Raw genomic sequence first — 18,893 nt, 5'->3', positions numbered from 1 at the left:
CTATTAAAGCTATTTGGAATAGGGAATTATCTGACCTTAATTTATCTGTCGACTGGGAGAGGGTGTGGTCTAATCTCAGTTTAACATCTAAAAATCTGGCGCATCGTCTTATTCACTTCAAAGTCATTCATAGAGCATACATAACTCCTTACAAAAGATTCAAAATGAAACTACAATCAAATTTCAACTCCCATATATGTAATACTACATCATCAGGTACTTTTCTGCATATGTTTTGGGAATGTCCTATCACTAGCAGTCTATGGACACATGTAAACCTGGTTTTATCATCCTTACTGAAAATTGATTGGTCAGTTAACCCAAGTTTGTGTCTTCTTAATGATGATTCTGGTCTTTGTATAAGTTCGATGCAAAAGAGAATGTTGTTTGCTGGCTTTACAGCTGCGAAGAAGACAATAATACAGAACTGGTTTACAACGCATATGTGTGGGAAAACATATTGGATCCGTAGCCTACTACAAATAGTGTCTTGTGAATGTACAACAGCACGAATCAATGGAGCCAAGCCTTCTACCATTGATGCTTGGCAGTGCTTTCTCTTTGAAATACGTGACTGTATGGAGGAGTGACTTCCGTGGGTTTCTTTTTTCTGTCCTTCCTTTTCTCCCTCCCTTTGACTGGACTTTGAGATGTTGAGTATGTGTCTGTTGTTTTATTTTATTATTTTATTTTATTTTCTTAATATATATATTGTTTTTTTATGTTGTGTTATGTATGAAAAATAAAAAATGTTGATAACAAAAAAAATAATGCAAACACAAACCTCCAAAACAACACACAAATGGGTCACTGAGCCCAAAACCAAGCTTCTGCTATCGCCATTCCAGTCCTCTGACCTGAACCCTATAGAAAATGAATGAGGTGAACTGAAGACAAGATATTCTGGAAGAAGGAATGGTCTCTGATCTCTTGTCCAGGTGTTCTCTAACCTCATCAGGCATTATAGGAGAACATCTAGAGCTGTTAAACTGACAAATGGAGGTTTCAAGTATTGAATAAAAGGGTGCCGTTAATTGTGGCCAATATGTATTAGAGAAAAACATTTATTTCATAATGATATTTCCCCCCATTTTAAATTATTATTATCCAATGAAAGGTTAGATTTTTGTGCATTTTTTCAATACAATATCAAAAAGATTAACAATGCAGAATAATTTTCACCACCTTCTTTGATCATATTTACCAAGATAACATTTTTGGCCATGACTGTATATAATGTTAAACTATAAATCTACAATGGTAATTTGTGTAGCTGAAACTTAATAAAACAGTAAATAAAGGAAACTTTAACTCAAATCGCTTGCATACTAGTCAAATTGCTAACAAGCTAGCAATAGCTCTTTTTATTTTTGCCATTTTTCACTGAGTGGCCGTTTACAGAACTTCACTGAATAGAAGATGTGTAGTGTACATAGAAATTGTACATAGAAAGTCACGTACTTGCTTCTCGTGAACATTTACAAAACAGTCTTTTATCCCTGTGATTGTCAGAGCCTTTTCCAGACTGTATAGAAGTGGATCTCAAAGGGACTAAATAACCGTGCAGTGCCACATCTTTTCTTTGTCAAAACTGAATGTATTTTGGTCCAAAGCGCTCGGGAAGTATCCATTAAAGAAATGACAGTGCAATAAAACCTCAGTGTTGTCATAGGGCATACAAACTCTCTAAAAAGTTTAAAAACAAGTAAAAAGAGTACACTCTGTGGTTTTTAAGTTAGTGCTTTCATCATATAAGTGAAATATAGCAGTTCAATAACATTTCATTGCGGTGATATTCACACTTTGTTTTCGCAAAACGAAACAAAAATGAATGCAAACAGATCGACTTAGGTTGCAGGTTCAAAGAGCTGCTGAGAAGACGAATTGGAAATGAGATGTTGGTTTTTGTAATACACGAAAACTGATTGTCCCCGATTTCTCCTCACGCAGCTCCAGACCAGGTGGCCATAGACACAATACACAAAGAACATTTTGTCATGCCTCTCAACTGTCATCAAAAACAAACACAAACATTGTCCCAGCAGGCTATTACCTTCCGACTTCAAACGCAAAATCGGCAGGGAATGTTTTTCCGTGTAGTCGGGTGTAGACAGTGCCGTAATCTTACTGTGCCTCTCTGCTTTTCTAACAAAGCTTTTAAGAACAAACAGCTTCAGTGGCAGTCTCATACCTGGAGGCTTGCCTTCAGGGACCTGCTAAACACAGCTCAAGGTCTCGCCTCACCTCAGCTGCCTAACAGTCTAATAATCTTATCGCCACATTCTTCTATGGCTTTATGTGTACATCGCCCCAGTGCATATAATTAGTATGGAAAACACAATAGCTTTGTTCCATGCACTCCTAGTGAGCTGCTTTGCTCTGTGTTGCCTACATTTGGAGCTTCCAGGCAGTTTCGGTAACCACAAATTAACCATGGATTTATTGTTTTAACTTATTTTAACTTGTTGTACTAAAAATAATATCTTGTTAAAAATGTTATTACATAAAAAAGTAATAAAAAATATAAGCATAAATACTAAAAATGACAAAAACACAGAACAAAATCAAGTATGAAAAAAATAAAAAATATATAAAAACCATAAAAATTCAAATACTGATACAAATTATTATAGTATATCAATGATTCTAAAATAACACTGACACAAAACACAAATATTGTATAGGTCTATCTATCCATCCATCAAAAACCAATCACCATTTAAAAAAAAAAAAGGTATATAATACATAAAAAAAAAAATACATACAGCCTTGATAAGCGTAAGAGACTTTTTTCAAAAACATAAAAAAACAATCACAATCATTCCAAACTTTTGACCAGCGCTGTGTTTGTACGAATTAAAGTTCACAATACATAAACACTTAATATTAAATATGTGACCTCTAAAAATGCTTGCAACCTTGCCTTTTCAATAGACAGCTCACTGGAGTTTTGACCAAAGCTAATATATGCAGCACAACCCGACAAAGTAACAAAGACTGACAGTAATGCTTATGTTCCTCTGGTTTGCTGTCCATTACGTGTCTGTACAGCTCTGATGTTTGGAACATTTAGTGTTCTGACTGACCCTTTCTGTGGGCCTTGGAGAAAGGCCTTCTCAGAGCGTTCGTATTAGAGATGTGACAGTCGAGTCTTAATGCATTGACATCCCTCTGTCTCAGTGGTCCCTTCTTGTACGTCCCCTTTTAACCCTGTGATCCATAAACGCTGCCAAGCTGTTCTTGTGGTGAGTGCTGCTATTCAGAGGAGAGAGCATGAGAGTGCTCTGATTTCATCTCATGGCTGCACTCCTTGGAAGCATTTACCGCAGTTTATCGATTTAGGCGCACATCACCCACCTCCTTCTTGTTTAATCATATCAGATTTTTAAGATAGCTCCAGATTGATGGTATTGATTGAGTTAGACAAAACTATCAATTCCTGTCAGCGGACTTATTTTTTGAGGCAGAATGTTTTTTTATGGAGTGCTTGTTGAGAATTTAAATGAACATGGCATAATCGATGTGTTTTTGAGAGCACAAGTGTTAAAGAATCTGAGAATCTTTGATCAGATCACATGTAATTTCTCAGTTTACGCCAGACAAATCAAGCCAACATCAACTCAAATTGGACTCTATTTACTGTCTTAATGAATGATCCCATGCTGCATAGATGCTGAAATATACAATGTTGTTCATTAATATGCACTGTAAAAAAAAAAAAGTTGAGCCACCTTAAAATTTTAAGGCAACCAGCTTCAGCAGATTTGTGAGTTTTCTCAATTTGTTGTTTACAACAAAAAGTTGAGAATCTCCTACAAAAATAAGTTGAGAGAACTCAAAAATCTGCTGCCTTAAAATTTTAAGTTGGCTCAATTTTTTTTTTTTTCATTTTTTACAGCGTGGAGTAAGTTTTTTTTTTTTTTTTTTTTTTTTTCAAGTTTGAAGTTGCATATTCTCACCAATACTGAATACAATAAAATAATAATAATAATTAATATTATTGTTATTATATTGTACAAAGTAAATATTAGTACAACATAAAATAGCTGTTGTCTGTTTTATTAAAATGTAATTTTATTAAATGTTATAGAAATGTAATATAAAGTTATTTTTAATGGAACTTTTGAACAATTAAACAAAGAACAAAGTGCCCTTAATTAACATTTTGCCAGAGTCCAAAAAGCAAGCATTTTGTATATGAACAACTGTTAGACATGAAACTGTCAGGAATATGGACTGTCTGTGTGTGTTTATAAAAATATAAAATTACACCTCACTAGCCATTACTGATCCAGCAGACATCTTTGCAGTGTTTGACAAAGTGGAGTGTATAAAAACCTCAGTGGTGTGTCAAGTACGGTCTTATTATGTTGACGTGTTTGATTTCAAGAAGCAAAGATTTTTTCACATGACTCTCACAACATGACTTACTGCCCTCTTTCCTGTCGGAGAAGGAACTCTTTTATGGGATTATTAAAGCCCTTACAACGGTATTTTGTATCCTGCAAGCTTACGGTGATCCTTAGGAGAAAGGTTTTGTAAAGGAAAGGTTGTATTCACAATCCCAGCAGGTCTCACGGCTTTAACTCACCTCCTCATTTCAACCATAATGTGAGAGGCCTTGGATTCGTCTGAATCTCTTCAGGGCTTCTGCTGCTGATCGCTCAGCAAAGCTTATGAGGCCCTAATCCTACCTGACAGTTTAATGATAATTGCACGGAAGAAGTTCACCCAAGACACTCACTATCAAATGAGCGAAGCGCCCATCATCGAAGCAAACTCTTCATTTAGAGCGTGAGAAATAACCTTCAGACTGCAAGGAAAATCATTTTCTTAATCAGTGTTTTTGTCTTGTTTTCCAATAAAATATCTTAATATTTACAGCCTTAATATGAGATTAATTTTCTAGAGAAGCAAAAGTGTGTTAGATAAGACTTGTTTTTAGAGAATTTATGTATTTTTGTTTTTTCTTGTTTTTTCAAAGCCTATTGATTAGCACACATGCTTCAGCACATTTAGCAGTTTTTGGGGGCCAAGTGGGTTTGAATTCAGCTTGCGCCACTTTTCCAATGTCATTTCTCCCTCTTCACGGCATCATTCCATGTCTTTCGAACACGATCCTTATAAATAAAAATAGTGAAACGGGCAAAAATAAAAGTGCAATCAGGCAAGACTTCCAGTAAAGTCTCAGAGGAGAGGTTTACAATAGAAACACCCGGGGTGTGTTACTCGATGAAAGGTTCTGCGCTAGACGCCAGCTGTAAATTCGCACCGTATTTAAAGAGCTCGTGTCAGGTTTATGGAGTAAATATGAAGTCATGCGCACATAATTTCAACCATTGGCCATCTGTTTATTCATCCTTCAGGTGTGCGTTTGGGTGAGAGATATCCTTTGCTATATATCATGGCGTGGAAACATCTCTCTTGAATATTTCATCACAAGGCCCTCACTTTAGGCAGCGTTATTGCAGGCTAGCCGTGATTGTTTTAGGAAGACAATAAATCACCTTCTAATTGTCTGCTTGCTTTCCACCTTGCATGGAAAATGTTGCCAGTGTATGCTCTTTCCAAACACAAACGCAATCATAAGACAAATGCCACCTTGATGGATCATTCATTGTACGAGCATTTATTTATTTAATTGTTTAAGTGCTGGCAGAGTGAAATGAGATCAGTCAGTCAAGAGAGCCGTCCTCCTGGAGAAATGAAAGGACGTGGATCCGTGCCCTTGTGCAAATACGCGAGCGTTCTCTTTTGAATCTTTCAAATGGAAAGCAGATGCTTTTAAATGCTTTACAAACGACTGAATCTGTCAAAATGAGATGCATGATTTTCCCTCGGCCCTGCCGTTCCTTCTGTACATCGCCAGATGATGTATGATCCAGGCTGGATGTTAAAACGGTTCAACGTTTTGTTCCTGCTACACAGCCAGGGATGCTAAAGCATGGCTTTGTTCCTCTGAAAGGAGCATGATGGGTTGTGGAGATCTGTTTTCTCTGCGTCTTCCGCATTGACTTGGTGCGGCTGTCGGTATATCAGCTCTAACTGGCCCACTGATGCCAATCTTCATCACGCCAGCACCCGCTGCTTCACTGCCACTCAGCGTACCGATGGGAATTCAGGTTTAGAGCCTGCTGTGAAGTCTAAACTAAAGACGGTGTGAGGTGTTGACAGCAACAAACAAAAAGCAGATTTAGCAGCATCAGCAAAAACAGCCTCGTACACTTTCGGACACATCATTGTTGATTCAGTTACAACTTATTAAATCAATCGTCCTCAAACAGGGAGTCGGGGCCCACTAGGGGGCCTCAGCAAACTTCCAGGGGGGCCTCAACAGTACTTATACTGTTGTTTTTTTATAATTTAAAACAAGCATTAATATAACAATTCAAAAATCAAGTTGTTTCTTATTTTAATTCACCCACTCTACAGATTGTTGGTGTGATTTCTCGATCTGGGAAACTCTTGTAAATTAAAACAATCTTATTACTCCTTGGGCATTTTTATAATGAATATACATTATTATAGTTATGCTAAGTTCTAAAATGCTTTATTGGGTAGAAATTGTGATTATTTAAAAAAAAAATCCCTGAACCACACTTAAGAAAACTGTAAAGCAGAGTAGATTTAATGAACACGGAATTGTATTTTTAAAAAATATTATTATTATACTGTTATGGTATTTCTTAGGCCCAGTTTTAATAAGCAGGGTAAATTATCATGAGAGCGCAATTCCAAAACAGCGCTGATGGGTGGGGGAAATTTCTGCGGGTGATGCGCAAATTAAAGAACACAGACACAACATCTCATTTACCAAGCCCAGCGCATATTAGAGAAGGAAATAAAGTATAAAGAAATAAAGAAGCCATAGTATGTTGAAAAGAAACGAACCGGAGGCCAAACAATTCTGCAAGTTGCAAGAAGTTTTGATAGACCTGGTATTGCGTGACTCCTAGTTGAGGGTTCCAAGTCATCTCTTGTTTCCTGAAGCAAATTAAAAATAACATGGCTCGGCAATGATATTTTCATGTTCCTCTTGCATTCCAAATAAATTACGTGTGGAAAACATTCTTCTCACTTCTACCTCGCGCTCTGCTCAACAGTAATTGCAGCCATTTCAAGCGCAAAATAGTTTAAGGCATGCTTTTTTGGGCATTGAATAATGGCGCAAATACCTGTAATTTGATGAGCGCAAACATTAGTAAAATGCATTGCATGATTCATTTGAATACTCTCCTTCCATAAATTTTGCGTCTGAAAGGGAAACATCTAGAAATGCATATTCAATAAGGTCAGCCGCAAAAAAAAAAAAAAAAAACTGTGTCCACGACTTTTCAGCGCCAATTCTTCACACAGTCTTTAGTAAAACCTGACAGTACTATTTTAACGCCAAAAGAATCTTTCAATGCCAAAGAGTCTCTGTTACCAAACTGCGACCTGAAGCAACAGTTTCATGACTGTCACTTTTATTTATATGATAGACTATAATAGATTTAGGTATTAATTTCCCCATCATTTATTTATGCATTTAGCAGCCGCTTTTATCCAAAGCGACTTACATTGCATTCAAGTTACAGTTTCTACATTTTATCAGCTCTTGCTTTCCCTGGGAATCGAACCCATGCCCTTGGCGTTGCTAGCACCATGCTCTACTATTTGAGCTACAGGAAAGCCTTATGACCAGTCACTTGGGATCCTGCTGTCATGAACATAATCAATAACCAGTCTGTAATAATGCCACGCGGGTACTGCTAACCATTATTCTTAGCCTTCAATACTGTTGAGATTAGTCATTTTCCATCATCCCATTGATATCCTTTCCTAATTAATGCTTTCCCGTCATCCTGCGTATCACAGGAAAATGGCTTGTGTTCATATTAAACTCTCCCTTGGGTTGGTGGCGTCCATTTCAAGGTGTCACATGTGAAGTCTTTCTCCCATGATACGCTCCCGTTCCTGCCTATTTGCCTTGCTAATCAAGTGTGAAGGATGATCCTGCAGGCTGCAGAGAGACCGTCTGTCACAGCGTAATAGGACAGAGACACGTGGATGAACCTGTGTGTGAATACTGCCATTAACCTGAAGGTGCAGCAAGGTGTGTAGAGCGATGATGAGCAAGTTCATGGATCAGAGCCTCAAAAAATCCACCTTGGAATTAGGATGCTGCATTTTCAGGCGAGCGGTGATACCTACCCCGCGGTATTAGCCTACCCACTCTCTGCCGGCTGAACGCTAGTGAGCTTTTGTCACCTGCTTTTCTAATCATCTCTGTATATGCAGATGTGTCCCATATGTGCTTTCACAAATGATAATGTTTTATTAGATAGTAAAAGTTTTCTGTCACCCTGTTCCCTCGCGAAGTGGCGTATTGGGAGATTTTTTCTGACAGAGAATGATGGTTGCTTTTGGATTAGCTATCAGAATGGTAAAGGATTTGCTTTGCAAAGGCCATTTTGTTTCTAGTTACATAAACCAAAGTTTTGACTGTTAGCATAAAGTCTTTGCAATCTAGTGTGGTTTCTCAAATGCTATATGGGCCAACATGCACTGATATCTTTTTTACTTATTGTCAGCGGCTTCAAACCAAATGATATTTTGGTCACAAAATCGGGCAAAACTAGTGACTACCCTGCGAAAGATCCATCTTTGACCCATCTAACCTTTCCAGATTTCCAGAGTGGTGAGGATGTGTTGATTGGCTGCTTTTAACTACAGCTTCCAGTTGGTCATGCTAGGAAACCAGTTAAAATTCATCTTATACTGATTAAAACCCCGGCTCCTCACACTGATGGAAATCAATATTAGTCTGTAAGTTTCATCGCATCCAGACAGCCAATCAGATTGGAACCAGCAGATTTTACCCTCTTAAATACCTTACATACCAAGTTCCAACCCATAATTTTTTTGGGGGGTAGGGGGGTCTTTAAAGAGATAGTTCCCCAGACATTTAGTCATCATTTACTCACCATCATGACTTTTTCAGATGTGAAGGGTGAGTTCCGCTGAATGTGAAACTTGCTGTTTTGAAATTCATGCAATGAAATGAAAATCGAATTTCAGCTAACGCCAAACACCATTATTTTAGTATATGATATCACACTGTACTTTATGTTTTTTTTTTTTTTGGGGGGGGGGTTGTAACAAATAACAACTTGCATTTAGGTATATTCCTTATAAAAAGTAAACGAATGGTTGTTAAAGGCTTGGAATGTAGTGCATAGAGTTATTTAGAATAGTGATTGACTGACAAATTGCCATGTTTTTCTGTTTGGTCGATACTAGTTGACTTATTTTGACAGTCATCAGATTACGATAGACTTATCAGATCACTGAATGCACTGTTACAGCATTTACTTCATTTACTTCAATATTTCATGTTTTGAAATATTACTTTATTTGAGAAAAGTACTGTAATAAGAATTCAACAAGCTACTATCAAAAGTATAAATATGCTTGTTTTACAGGTTATCAAGTATTAAGCTCTTTTAAGGTATTTTTATTTTAATACTTTTATTTAAAAAAATAAATAAATCAGGTTTGATTCTCTGCATTTTCGCATCCGTAGTAAGCCTTTTGATAGGAAAGGATGGCAAATGCAAATGCAAAAAAAAAAAAAACCCGTAAATTTCAGACTCCGTGTGCAAGGACGTTTATTCTTTGTAATATATATATATACTTTTATTTTTTCCCACATTGTTTCACATGAATTGTCAAATATTTTTTTATTTACTATGTAAAATAAATATTTTTCTATGCAATTAATTTTCATATTATTATTAGTTGACCACTAATATGGACTATTTTATGGTGCTTTTTAACCTTTTTGTAAATAATAATAATAATAATAATAATAATTATTATTATTATTATTATTTTTATTATTATTATTAAAAAGTTAAAAAAAAGTAAATCATAGAGGTGCCTCCAACATCATTTTCATTTTTGGGTGAACAAAATAATGTAGACACAGTCAGCCATTATTGTGAAATAAACCCTGTCAAGGGATTTCTCATCAGGGTCCTGATCATCATCCTGATTTATTTTGAAATAATGATATACCGACTTAACATTTGTCAAATTTTCACATTTTTAATCCACTTAATTTATTGCAAAATCACACGCTCTCTCCAATACACAATGGGAGTAGACAGACAATTTCCTCCCAATTTCAGGAAAACATCAAATTGTCAATACTGTAATCAAAACTATAAAACAAATTTCCTGTTTGTTGTCCCCTCTAAGTTGAAATGCGATCTACGCTCCTGCCAGAACATAAACCGCCTCTCTCTTTTGCCTGGCATGCTGTTTAATTGCCCTGTTTCTTTTTGATAGGTATAATTACTGTTTGTGTGCTTATGTTTGCATCTTTACAGAGGGTAGACATAACTGTATGGTGCGAATGGCACATAAAATATAATGACCACACCAGGCTTTTGAATTAGTCTAAGCTTATATTAAAACATTTAGATGATTGATGCCATAAAAGTTAGTGATTGCAGGGATTCTTACTGCAATTAAAAAGCCATTTGTCTGCAATGACTATTTTTGCAATGAGGACAACACAAAATAATGGTAGGTATATTGAGCCAGTCTGGTGGGTTGATAAATAGAAAAGCGACATATACTCTACCCGTCTCACCTTGTCTTTTATTTCTGGGCATCTTTGAAATTCTGAAAAGATGCTTTGCTAAAAAAGCCCTTTGCCAGCAGTCACTCCAGCGGGCGGCTGGCAAGTTTTGGCCGGCTTAGGAGGCTTGTAATAAGGCAGACAGGCTGGATTGGTAGCTGTGTGTGAGTTCTCTTTGTTCTGACAGTCCTGTAGTTAGGGTGTGAAGCGAATAAAGGCAGTTTGATTCATTTTTCCCCTGCTGGGTTCATCACAGGCTAAAAGACTGTCTGTATTGCTCAGTCGTGTCTTGCTTTTTTGTGTGTCCAAAATAGCCCTATTAAGTGTCAAAACTTGAGCTGGAAGGGAAAAGGAAATCAAAAAAAGGGAGAAAATAGCCCTGTCTTACCTTATACACCTTCACACCCTTTATTTTTAAGCTTCATCACTATTTTCAAAGGAAAAAATTAATACACAAGCAAACAAATGCTAGACACGCTATGCCATAAGGACAGAAGAACACCACATGCAAAGTCAAAAGGCCGCAGAATCCCTCTGTTAATCATCTCATCAGCTCCGATGGGTCACGCTGCTCTGAAATGATGAGGTGGGGACTTCCTGTGTTCCATTTTGGTCACATTTAACACTTCATTGACTTCCTGACCCGCTCTTCAGCACACATTACTGGATCCTGAGCCCAGAGTCCTCCTCTATCAGAGAGGTCACGTTCCCTGCGTACTAATTTTTGCATTAAATTTCACCCTGTTAGCTGCCATGGCTACTTCCATGTTCATTCCCTGCTAGCCGCTTAGCTCCCGAATGTGATTTTGAGGGCTAATTAGAGATTTGCGATCCAACGGTGTTTGTAGTGGCATCTCCGTTTATTTATTTACTTGCCCTCCTCTTTATGTGGTTATAGTTCGATCACATTACCCTGCTGCTCAGAGCTGTGATTCATTTGTAGATGTGTCAACATTTCAGTAGTAGACCTATAAGGTTCAAGCGCAGATATTTGAAAGGACTGTAATTAGCAAAGTACTGTAAACCTGCAAAGACATATAGATGAAAGCAGTCAAATAACTACTATGACTGAGAATAATGCCATTGATCTGATATTGCCATGCATCTGTGGGAGATCATGAGAGAGCAGTCAAACTACAGTAAAAAAAAACAACAACTATTTTTCATGGTGTAGGTGAGAAAATAAAATTGTTATTACATGAACATTTCTGACATGAACAACAGCACTGCAACTGTTGTGCAACTTAAATTACTTTGAATTGAGGCATCTTTATTAGGGCTGTCAGTTTAACGCATTAACTTAATTACGTCATCTTACATTTCTTACTGTTGAGTGTTGACAAAAACAATGCAGGGCAAAAACTCCATAAATGCAGTTATTCCCTAACATTCAAGATATCGGGCCAAAAAATGGACCTGTATGAGTTTTTGTCTCATTTATATTACATGATAATATATGAGCAGCGAGAGCAATATCACACGAGTGTTGTTTTTGTCATGAATAGCACAAGTGCAAATGCAATTTTATACAACAGTTTTGTCAGTTTTGTCAAGAAAAATATTACCTATAAAGCCACTGCAGAACTATTGGGCATCTGTGAGCAACCTAGCGGTGTTTGATTTCTGAATGAATACTCGATTTGAACGAATCGTGTGAACCAGTGATTCAAAGGCTCATTCGAGAGAGCCATTCACTTAATTCTTGAATGAATCAGTTGTCTGAATGAATCAAATGAATGAATGACTCAAATATATTTACCACCACCTACTGGCAGGTTTAGTTTCTTCTTTAAAGACATTTAAACAAACAAACAAACAAATAAATAACCAAACATTAAAGGACTAGTTCACATAAAAAAAAAAAAAAAAATAATAATAATCTGTCATCATTCACTTACCCTCAAGTCATTTTAAACCTGAATGACTTACTTTCTTTTGCGCAAAATAAAATAAGGTGTTTTGATTACCTGTGAAAAAAAAAATTAAAATAATGCAGTGTTTCTCCAATTATCTTCCTTTATGTTATGCAGCACCATGTAGGGCTGGGAAAATAAATAGATGCATCGTGAATCGAGAAATGATTCAGCATCGATTGTGAGATTTTCCGAATTCAGAAGATCTCAGAAGTGTTCCACGAATCGATTCTGCATCGATTTATTGTCGTAGCCCTAGCCCAATGTAATTAATTAGATTAAAAATTGTAATTGACTTTTAAATGATTTTTAATTTTATCTCCAGCCTAGTCTTACAACCGGGTGCACATCAAGCTGGTGCAACCGGCCCCAGGTGGCCTTCTGTGTGGGAAATCTAAGACGGACATGGACAAGTATAAGCTACTTTGGGCTTTAGGTGTATCAAAATGTTCGTCTTTGTGAATTTTCACTTGAACAAATCCAATTTCAGTTTTAAGTGAAAAAAAAACTTTTAAGTAATTTTGAATGCTCGTCAGTGTATTAGATCTGTGCATTCGGTCTTAAAGTGATAGCAGCCTAATAAACATGCTGCTGTCCCTGTCCTTTAATGGTAATCAAAAAAAAAAAAAGGAGAGAAAATTATTCACTGCTCTTGACTGAACAACTTTAGTACCTTTAATAAGAATTAATGTACATTTAATTCACACGGTAAAGACCATGCCGTGTTTTATTTTAAAATTTAAGTACTTTATTCCATTTCTCTATAGTAGAGTTTACATCCTGGCAAATAAATATGATAATAATAATAATAATAATAATATCAAGAGCCAGAACCTTTAAGACTAGCTACAGTAATATCAATGTCAGGTAAGATTACTCCCTTTCATTTCTGCACTCAATTACATAATGTTTTAATTAGCCTACATATGTCGATTTATGAAATCTAAACAGTTGCAGTTGATGTTATAGTTTATAACTATATGCAATGCACGCATACAGAGCATGTGATATCTGCAATGTCCAGATGCACAAATCACACTCTCCCAACTCTGTAAAAAACACAGAGGTGTTAGTCCCGTCCAAATTGGTACATGGAATCACAGACATCGTTTATAAGACCTGTAACTCAAATGTTGTTTAGAAAATTAGTCCCATCCGAATAGGGCTAAAGACCCTACATATACCACCAAAATGACAGTCTGTAAAAATGACCAGACCTCAGCTCAGCAATACTGGTTCCTCAAACAGCCAAACAGCCATCTTGCATGCCATCTTCTTTACTATTCCTCCTCTTACTTCATCTTCTTTGTTGAAACAAATGTTATTTTTTTCATCCCTAGTGATGCGTACATGTAGCCCACACTGGGGTGAAAGACACCAGTTAATATGGCATCTGATTGCATTCCAGCAAGCTTTACATGAAAGCCGAGGAAACAAATTGTGCGTGCCTTTCACGGAGACTCCTGGGATAAATCGTGACCATTATGCTGTGAGAGGTCTAATGTACTCATGTAGTGTAGTCCTTCAAACAGTATGATACATTTCTGACTGGCTGTAAGAATGAATATGAATGTAAGAATGTATTTGAGTTTTGATTTAAGATATGTATGTACACATTTTTATGAGTATATAACTTGCAGACACCATGCTGATATACTGTATGAATGTATGAACAAAAAATACAAATAACATAGAGTCTAATAAATCATTCTGCATCCATTTACTGCAGTATTCATTTCTGCATGGTTATATATATGGTTAATATCCCTCCTAAGTCTTTTTCTTTCAACTCTAAACTTAAATTTCAGTAGCTTACAGAGTTCATAAAATTGTTTTGTAAGAATATCTCACTGTTTGTGCATAATCAAATGGCTATTGATCTCATGACTTGAGAGAGAAGATGTGTTTCAGTCTTTGCAACTGTACTGGAAGAGTCTACTGTGCTTTAATGAAGTATCAGAGATGCCTGCTGGCGTTATGTTGCATCATTCACCTTTAATTTTGAGAGCACGCCCTTATTGTTGTCCAAGAAAATCTTTCTCCTTGAGATACACTATATAGAAAGTATGTGAATACCTGACCATTAGACCAACAGGGACATTGATATAAAGTTAATATAAAGTTACTAAAATGGATCTCGACCCCCTTTGCAGCTATAACAGCCTTCACTCTTCTGGGACAGCTTTCCACAGGATTTTGGAGTGTTTCTGTGGGAATTTATGCCTGTTCATCCAGTAAAGCAATGGTTTTCAAACTTTTTTAAGAGCGACCCTTTTTTCTTCTTTTTAAATTGACGCAACCCATACGTTTTCATGCCCCGAAACTTTGCAGCGTTTAAAATAAATAAGTAATAAAAATCAGATTCTGAATGGATTAGATATCCGAGAAAGCGTGCACAGAGCACTCTTTTTATAATCACTAAAAAGCTGTTGATCATTTCAGTTTATTGCAATCTCACAAAGTTCTTTCATAATAAATGAAGTTCTCTACATTGCACAATTAATCATTTATTTACATAATATCTACACTTTATTATAATGACATGATTCACAAGCTTGCGTAACTCAGCTCTGAAAGAAAACTCCAGCACTTTGAACGGTAAGTGGATTCTAACTTAAACACCTCTGATTGGCCATTCTGTTTAAGAAATCATCAGATATGTCTGTGATTGGTCACATTGTTCAATGTCGCAAAAGCATGTTTTAAGAAACCTTTGGAGTTGGCACAATGAATTCAGGGAGATGATGTTCTCCTGGCATCCACCAAACCCTGACTCAGCCATCAGACTACCAAACAGAGAAGATCTAATTTTTCATTCCACAGAACAGGATTCCTCTGCTCCAGAGTGCAGTGGTATCATGCTTTACACACTCCATCCCATGCTTGGTGTTGTCTTTGTTGAAGTAAGGTTTGCATGCAGCTGCTCGGCCATGGAAACCCTTTCCATCAAGCTCTCGCCATGCGGTTTTTATGCTGATATTAATTCCAGTGGAAGTTTGGAACTCTTTATCTAATCAAATCAGTAGAGCATTGGCAATTCTCTAGTTTTGCACACCAGCACTTGATGACCCTGTTTTCTAAATGCTTCCAATTTCCAATAATCACACTTACAGTTGATCGTGGAATATCTAGCAAGGATACAATTTCAACAAACTGACTTGTGGCATCCTATGAAAGATGGCATCACAATTAACACAGCTTTTCTGAATTATCTATATATATATATATTGATATAGACATATAACCTCATGATGTGCATCTAAATCCTATTAGTTTTATTGTGAAGTTATTTGACTTGCAGTGAAAATGTTTTGGAGTGATTTGTTATGAAGTACGAAGGGCAGGATGAATAGAATCGAAGCGTTTGGCAAGAAGAAAACAACAATCAAGAAATGAGACGTGCAATATGAGATGTTATGAATCTTTTTTAATAAAAGCTGTTTGGAGTCAAGCAGGGCAGTTGTGAAGAAGGACTCTTCTCTCTGAGCTTTCTCTTTTGAGTGCTGATGCCTATCAGAATCATTCATCCATTTCCAATTCAAATTGGGCCTATCTCTCCCACATCAGAACCATTGATATTCCAATAATTTGTCTGGCACGGAGGGTCTGCTCTATTTTGCTTGTGTAGAAGGATGTGGGTTTGTGTGTGGGTTTACATCAGTGTGTATGTGTGCTGTAGAATCTCATGCTATTAGTATTCAGGGCAGGGACAGAAAAATCAGGGTCCACAGCTTCTTTCGTCATTCATATGTTCAGCCTGTCGCTGTTTTGTCTTCATGTGGTTATTATAGAGTTTTTTCATTCGTCTAGATTAAGTTAGGTGATATTGGCCATTCTGTAATGTTTTTTTTTGTTTGTTTTTTTTCATCTCTGGAGTGGTAAGATATTTGTCCTGCACGAATTCTGCAATACCTTTCCATTGTATAACTACAGAAATCACTTTGTCAGTTAAAGGTGAATTTGTTACAATGGCTCAAAGGAATGTTCTGTCTTATAAATACAATTTAACTGTTATACAACTTATTGTAAATGCAACTTAAATTAATATTCCAGATTCAAATACAACTTAAGCCAAGCTATAGATTTACAGTCTCCGCAATGGCACACGCTGTATAAAAGGTTGTATTATAATTGTTATTATTTAACTCATCATTAACTATTATAATTATAAATCTCACCTTTTTTTAAACTTTATTCGCATAATTTGTATAATTCTGAGCAACGTTTAATCCTAACATTTTAACATATTTGAATTTAAAACATAAGTTAAGTATCTCTTGGCTCGAAAGCGCAAAAAAAAGGTGGAGAAAAAAGATAAGGCACTTTGACACACACATGGTCACGTGTAAGTGCAGCGATTCATTTGAAATTAAAATGCTACTGAATTATTGACAGAGGTATTCCTGAATTCCCAACTAATTATCTGCTTCTGTTCCCAATAGGACGGACCTGAGGCAGGACAGACGGTGAAGGTAGGGTCTTAATAAGCGCTCCCTCTAAATTTATCATGAGGCTTCTGTGACACTTATCTTGTATTAAATAATAATTGTATTTCATTTACAGTTCTAAACCCTTTGAGCATGTCAATTATGCATGTGTCTGGTTTAGAATGCTTTGTCCATATCTTGTGGGCATTGTGACGGCTGACTGCATGTTCCAAAAGGTCTTCGGCTTCTGACTTTGCCTAAAGCTGTGCTCGCGGCCACTAGTGAAGTGTGGAGATCTCATCTGGATTTCCTTCCTGCAGAGTATGCGTTCGAATGAGCTTTCTTCATACCTGTGAGAAAGTGCAGCAGACTTTCTACATTTGTTGGGACACTTAAATGAGGACTAGAGTTATTCTTTATGTAGTTTTTTGTTAATATTTCAAATCAGTTTTATATTTATTTTAATGTTTTAATCGTGGTTAAAGTAGTCATTAGTAGTCACTTTATTGTGCATTTTGGTCATTTTTATAAAAACTTACATATATATATATATATTTTTTTTTTTTTGTATTATTATTAAATTAAGTTGTAGTTTATTTAGTTTTAGTTCTTTTAATACTTGAACTAAACACAAATGAGAATTTTATCTACAAATTCAAGGTTTGTGAGATGGTTTTCAGAGCAAAACATCTTATATTATGTCTTATGTTACATGTAACAGATTAATTCCAACCTCCAATTTGGTCTTTATGTTCAATATAACGTTACAGTGTTTTCAACTCTTTTACTTCCATTTGACATTTTACTGACTGAAATATTCAACAATTAAAAAAAATGTACGATGGTACGATGGCTGAAAGAGTCTGAACAAAAATTAACACTTTGATGACAAACAATATTACAAAGGCAATCTTTTTTCACAATTAATAATGCACACTGACTCATGCACAGTAACTCCAGGGATGTTTATTAAGAACAAAACAAATGACTTGTATAAGACAACCTTTTGTCTGTCCCCATACAGCCCAAGCAGCTGAGCTGGTGATTTTGAGTGATTTTTGTGGCCTTTCCACATTACTTTGTGCGCATTATCTAATTGAATCCATCAGTTACATTGTCTTTCATGTGTGAAGTCATATTTAATTGCATGTGGTAAGGCGTATTAATTATGCATGTATAGCAGCTTCTGCGAGAGCAGTCTGGCTGTGGCCTGAGGTGTGGAGCTGTATTAAAATGGCAGTAGTGTTAATTATGTTAATTGCGGTGGGACTGGACTGAATTCCAATGCCTCTTGACAGAATTCCAATGTCTCGTTGGATTCTGGAACATGAGCAACCCATTCTACTTTGAACAGTAGAGCAAGTTACTTTTAGTCAATTAGTTGGCTTAAAAATTACCGTCAAAGAAAGAAACTCCATCAGTGTTTCTCCCCTGATATAAACATTCAATTTTCTTTCTTTTTTTTTTGTAAAGTCACTTTAATCACAGCCAAAAAAAGGCTTTTCATTTGAGTGTTATTATAGAGGTCTTAAAATAAATAAGTGGCATGTTTTCCTCAGTCTAAGCGCCAGCTCTTCAGAAAATGAAAGCGCTGTTAACAACCTCCTTAACAAGCACGTTTAAGTCAATATAGCGTTTCACTGATAGACTCTCATTTAAAAGCACAGGCTTCTATTTACACCGATATTCATCAGTATTTGTTATGTCTAAGAGCCTAGTGTTCTTGATGAGAGGTCAGGTTTTGCCCAATGAGAAAGCCACTGAAGGCTGTTATCATAGCATCTGTAATCAGCTTTCAGTACAGACTCAAAGTTTAAGATTAAGATTTCATTTACAGAAGGAAAGTTATAGGAAAAGACCCCAGAAAGGCCCCTTCAGATGCCACTTGGTGTGGATTTCATTTCAACTTAGGGGGAACACACTGCT

The sequence above is a fragment of the Barbus barbus genome (genome assembly GCF_936440315.1).
Source record: "Barbus barbus genome assembly, chromosome: 37".
Lineage (NCBI taxonomy): Eukaryota > Metazoa > Chordata > Actinopteri > Cypriniformes > Cyprinidae > Barbus > Barbus barbus.
Note: the sequence above shows the minus strand (reverse complement) of the source record.